Source organism: Microcaecilia unicolor, chromosome 1 (genome assembly GCF_901765095.1).
Source record: "Microcaecilia unicolor chromosome 1, aMicUni1.1, whole genome shotgun sequence".
NCBI lineage: Eukaryota > Metazoa > Chordata > Amphibia > Gymnophiona > Siphonopidae > Microcaecilia > Microcaecilia unicolor.
Window position 1 is genome coordinate 643245148 of NC_044031.1, and position 6301 is coordinate 643251448.

Genomic DNA, 6301 nt, shown 5'->3' on the forward strand with positions numbered 1-6301 from the left:
TATTCATCCTTCCTCATTTCATCTGTTGTGTTTCAAATTCAAGGAATGGTTCTACTTCAATCATAGTATCATTGTTTACCCATGGGATACTCTTCTTGGGTATTGGTGAGAGTTTTGGGGTGTCCCAATGTGATACATTACCTGGATTACTTTTTGTTCACAGAGGCTCCATGAACCACAACTTGCACAGAATAGGAGAAAGGTTTCAACTGTGTAGCTCATAAATTAGGTTGTTCTCTAGCGGCAGAAAAATCAGAAGGGCTGTGCACACTTCCGACCTTTTCAGATATCAAACTGAAAAAGTCCATTGATCGTTATTAAATTTTGGAGTTTTGCCAGGTTCCTGAGGCCTGGATTGGCCACTGTCGGAGACGGAGTGCTGGGCTTGATGGACCTTTGGTCTTTTCTCAGCATGGCGGTGCTTATGTGCTTATGTGATTTGATTTGAATGGAATCGAGGTTGCCTCATGACAAGATTCTGAAGCTGGTTTCTGCCATTGAAGAAGCTTGAATGGCAAAGAAACTGACACTCTGGCAGGTTCAATCTTTGATAGGGCAGTTTAATTTTGCTTGTCAGGTCATTCCTCGAGGTCATGTGTTCATTTGTCATTTGGCTCAGTTGACAGTAAAATTTCAGTTTAAGCATAATTTTTTGTGGATCCCAGAGGCTCTGAGAGAGGATTTTCAAGTTTGAAGAATATCAGTGGTGTCAGGGATGACAGTTGCCTTCAGCTTCTGCATGGGATTTGGAACTGTTTTCCGATGGTTCTGGAGGTAGAGGTTTTGACCTGTATTTTCAGAGAGCTTGGTGTGCGGTGGAATGGCCCGATAGTTGGATGTCAAGAGCTGGTGCAGGAATATTGCTTTTCTTGAATTGTTTCCTGTGTTAATGTCTTTTGTTATTTGGGGAGAGCAGTTGGTCAATTGAGTGGTGGTGTGGACATCTGATAATATGGCTGCGATCAATGGTCAATCTAGGCCAGTATCCTGCTTTCAACATTGGCCAATTCAGGTCACTAGTACCTGACAGTTTCCCAAATAGTAGCAAGATTCATAGTACAGATCCCATGGATAAACAGTGGCTTTCCCCATGTCTATCTCAATAGCAGACTATGGACATTTCCTCCAGAAACTTGTCCAAACCTTTTTCAAACCCAGATACACGAACCGCTGATACCACATCCTCCAGCAATGAGTTCCAGATCTTAACTACTTGTTGAGTGAAAAAATGTTTCCTCCAGTTTGTTTTAAAAGTAGCAGTATGTAACTTACTTCAGTGTCCCCTAGTATATGTAATTTAAGAAAGAGTAAAAAAATCGATTTAAGTTTACCCATTCTATACTACTATGTATTTTGTAGACCTGTATCATATCCCCCCTCAGCCATTTTTTTCTAAGCTGAACTGTCCTAACCTCTTATGCCTGTCCTCATACAGGAGGAATTCCATCCCCTTTGTCATTTTGGTTGCTCTTTTTTTAACCTTTTCTAATTTGGCTATATCTTTTTTAAGCTACAGCAACCAGAATTGCACACAATACTCAAGTTGTAGTCGCACCATGGAGCAATACAGAGGGATTATAATATTCTTTGTCATATTTTCTATCCCTTTCCTAATAATTCCTTGTATTCTGTTTAGGTTTTTTTTTTTTGCCACCGCCACACACTGGGAGAAGATTTCAGTGTATTATCCATGATAACACCTAGATCTTTCTCTGGGTGCTGACCCTAGGGTGGAACCTAGCATCAAATAACTATGATTTGGATTATTCTTCCCAATGTGCATCACTTTGCACTTGTCCACATTAAATCCCACCTGCCATTTGGATGCTCATTCTTCTAATTTCCTAAGGTCTTCCTGCAATTTTTCACAACCCACATACGTTCATACAACTTTGAATAGTTTTGTGTCATCTACAAATTTAATCACCTCATCATTCCCATTTCCACATCATTAATACATATGTTAAATATCATTGATCCCTGTACAGATCCTTGGACATTCCACTATTCACCTTCCTCCTCCACTGAGAGCTCTCTCCCTTCAGGACTATAATTAATTCAGGTATCTTCACCAGCACCTTCCCTGATATTTGGAAACAGGCTTTGGTTCAGCCTCTTTTGAAGAACCCAACCCTTGATCCATCAGTAACCAACAATTGCCATCTGGTATCCAATTTAGCTTTACTCTCCAAGATTTTGGAGAATGTGGTTTTCCAACAGTTGTCTCAGTATTGTGAACACACCAGAATTTTGCATCCCCAGCAATCCGGCTTTATAGTTAGTCATAGTTCAGAAACTATAATAATCAGTCTACTTAATGATACATACAAAAAATTCAACAGTGATAAAGTAGTTTGGGCTGTATCTTTATATCTTTTTGCAGCATTCAACCTAGTGGACCACTCTTTTTTACTACTATAGGTTTTGACATACCACTGTTACAAAGCTATTTGGTCACAGCTATTTGTCTAGACTCCATACTATTGGACTTTTAAAAGAGGTCTGAAGTTGGTTCTTAATATAGGGACAAAGCAGATTCTGCATAAAGCACTACTATGAAGCAGTATTCTACATTGTGAACCTGACTTTCTACAGTCTTAGGCCATGTTAACACTCATGCAGAGGCTCGATGCACAAATAGACCTCTAGGACATTGTTGAGACATCAAGGCTAACAGAACCAAAAAAGGATGTCCCTGACGAGCACTGGACTTACGAAAGGTAGGGATACGATACGTATTAATAGTCACTTTTTATAAACCAATTGAAAATGTTGTAAGGATGGGTTAGCAGGTAGTAGGCTGGTGGGGGGGGGGGGGGGGGGAGAAAAAAAAAAGCTTTTCCTACATCCTTTTTTTTTGTTTATTTTTAGTGAAGGACGTCCATAAAGAACGTCCTTGGCTGCTCGTCAGAGACGTCCTTTTTTAATTTTTTTTATTTTTTAGTGAAATACGTCCATAAAGGACGTCCTTGACATGCGCAGAGCAGCCAGCATAATGCTTGGCAGCTCTGCGCATGCTCGACCGGCTAACTGGCTTCCGGGGGAATAGAGAATGCAAGTGATCTACAACGAGCAGCTCATTTGCATTCCATTTCCTTGATGCATGGCCATTCCCTACCGATTCGCTATAGAATCAGTAAGGGAAGGGCTCTTCTGAGGACCTTAGTGCATCTGGCCCTTAGTCAGAGATTAGTTACGCCATCTCTCATATGCAGGAAGTATTTATGTCCTCTGTAGGAGTGAATCCATTCTAATTTGGTTTACTTGCCATGTAAATATGGCTTTTAAAATGAATCCCACTTCTAAAGGCAGGTTTGAGCAAGAAGCAGGCAAGTTTGAGAAGAAGTGCTCCTCTCTCTGAGAGGGGGGAGGGGCAATTAACATGTCAGTGTCTTCAGAGGAATACTGGACAAGCAGGAAAGCATCAGCCTAGGCTAAGAGTGACAGAAGGAGCTCCGGCTCTAATGAATAAGTAAAGAGTGAAGAGTTCTTCCCTCACCTCCCACTTAATTAAGCCATTATCTCACCTTTCCAATTTCTCTAGAAAGATTATGCCTGTTGCATATTTTTAAAGGTAAAGATTCCTTGTTATCTCTTTGCTAGGTCACTTATAAAAAAGGGTTAATTTAAGGTGCAGTAGCCTTTAAGGTCCATTAGAGGGCAGCAAAACTTTACTTTGAAAAGTTTTACTATTAGGCACTGGGGGGTCCTTTTACCAAGCTGTGGGAAAAAAGGCCCTGCGCTAGCGGTGGGGGCAGTTTTTCCCTTGCAACAGGGACATTTTTCCATAGCTAGTAAAAGACCCCCCCCCCAAAAAAAAATGGTCATGCAGTGAGATAACTCTTACCATTGAGATGGCAATAAGGGCTCCCATGCTAACCCGGTGGTAACCGGGCAGTGTGCAGTGATGTCCAATTACCGCCAAGTTATTGCTGTGCAAGCCATTTACGGGGGTTTTCTTTTTCCCCCGGAAATGGCGTGCGCTTGGGGCGGGACTGCCTCCGGCGGCCACATTGGTCCGGCGGCCGCATTTGTCCGGCGGTAGTCACTGATGAAAGTGGTAAGCCCACGTTGGGCTTATTGCCGCTGTGTAAAATGGCCCCCTATTTTCATCTATGCCATTTTTACGGAGAGAGGAAATAAAGACATTTTCTTACATAGCATACTAAAATTTTCTGAGTTAGAAGGACTGTGATCATATCTCTTAAGTCAAATAAACAAGTGTGTTTCTTATGCAAGGGTAAACAGTGAAAAGGAAGCTAGCAATTCTTTGTAAGAAACAGCTACTTGGTATTCGTTTCTGGAGAACTTGCGATCCTTATAATCTAGTCAGCCTGTTATCCTTTTGAGGGAATTGCAGGACTGATACCAGTGATAGCATGAGGTCTCTGTGGGTGGCTTCCCCAAGAGGAGAAATGCTTGCCAGCGTAGCTGGAACACAAAAAGGGTTCGGATGTAATGTACTGAGAATTATTGTTTACATCTTTCTTTGCCCCTCTTTTAGGGAAAGAGAGTATTACAGTTGTACTGTGATTCCTAAACTATAACTGCAGATTAATTACGTTTTTTTCCAAGTGTGCTACAAATCTAGCATAAAAGCTTAGAGATGTTTGATTAGTTGTAAAAATGCAACATCTTGAAAGCTTAGATAAGACATCTTTTAAGCTCATTTTTAAAACACAGTGTTTAATCCGATTAGATAATTAACATCTAGGAAGATGCTCGCTTGTTAAGCACTGTAGTGTCCTTTGATAAGACCTTGCTGTCTTGGGGCGTCTTTTACTAAGGCATGCTCACATTTTTAGCACACACTAAAATTGTGGGCACGATAAATGTTAGAGATGCCCATAGGAATGCATTGGCATCTCTAATGTTTAGCATGCCCACAATTTTAGCACGCGCCAAAAACGTGAGCGCGCCTTAGTAAAAGACTCTCTTGGTAAATTCAAAGGATCCTAGAAGGGGCTCTTCATTTATCCAGCATACCTTAAGCCTTCAGATTTAAGCAGGATCTCCTGCTAACCTGTGACCGAAGCTGGGACTTTCTTGTCAATCCTATAGGAGTTTTAGTATTATAAAAGTGTTTAGGGAATTTCTTAGTAAGTCACTTCCAAGAAGGTTATGTCATAATTGCTGTATGGCCTATGTGTGTCGGACACCAGGTGAGAGCTTGGTCCTTCTGCTGCTGTCCTTAGCAAAACATGTTATGGAATGTATGCTGTAAAATCTCTGTATAACGTCAAAGGCTACGCTTTAAAAATGCTATCACATTAGTGCCTACGTTGGAATGATCTTTATTTCAGCGTTGCTTTAATTATTTTTTAACCTGCCTTAATACCATTTACAGATTTTGTTCCAGAAGTCCTAGATTTGTTTGTTAAGTGAATACAGTATTTAAATCTTAACTCTGCTAGTGCACAATTCTCTTGCACTACGGCATAGGCACCCCGTATAAGAGGCTTGGGGAGGCTAAACCTCCCCAGCCCAACCGTGACTTTCCCCTACTGCCCCCACAAGCCTAAGGCTCCTTCCAGTGGTGTGCTGGAGCCAGCTCGCACCGGCTCATAAGAGCCGGTTGTTAAATGTATTGGTATGTTGCGAGCCGGCTTGCCTCTCCTCCCCCCATCCCGTGAGCTTCAGGCTCCCCCACTCCCCAGGTCGTCCATCATCTCCTGTCTGCCCTCAGCTCCCCGATAGCCCTCGTTTCCTTCCTGCTGCCGCCGCCCTGCCTTTAAGTATCGTAGTTTTCCTCGAGTTGCAGCGCTGGCATTGAAAGCAGCAGGCTCGGCTCCAGCCTTCCCTCGCATGGCTCCTCCCTCTTCTGACGTATTTCCTGTTTCTGCAGGGCGGAACCATGCTAGGGAAGGCTGGAGCCAAGCCGAGCCTGCTGCTTTCAATGCCGGCGCCGCGTCTTGAGGAAAAATTCAATATTTAAAGGCAGGGCGGTGGCAGGAAGGAAATGAGAGCTATCAGGAGATGAGGGCAGACAGGAGATGATGGATGACCTGGGGAGTGGGGGATCGGGGATCTGGGTGGCTGGAAGAAGGCAGGAAATGTCTGGCGTTGAGTGGGGGGAGGGGCTAGAAGGGAGATGGTTGACATGGGCTGCTGAGGGGGAGGCTGGAAGGAGATGGTTAACATGGGTGGATGGAGGGGAGGGCAGAGGAGAGGAGAGTTGCTGGACATGGGTGGATGGAGGGGAGGGGAGAGGAGGGTTGCTGGACATGGGTGGAGAGGAGGATTGCTGGACATGGGTGGATGGAGGGGAGGGCAGGGGGGAGAGGAGGGTTGCTGGGCATGG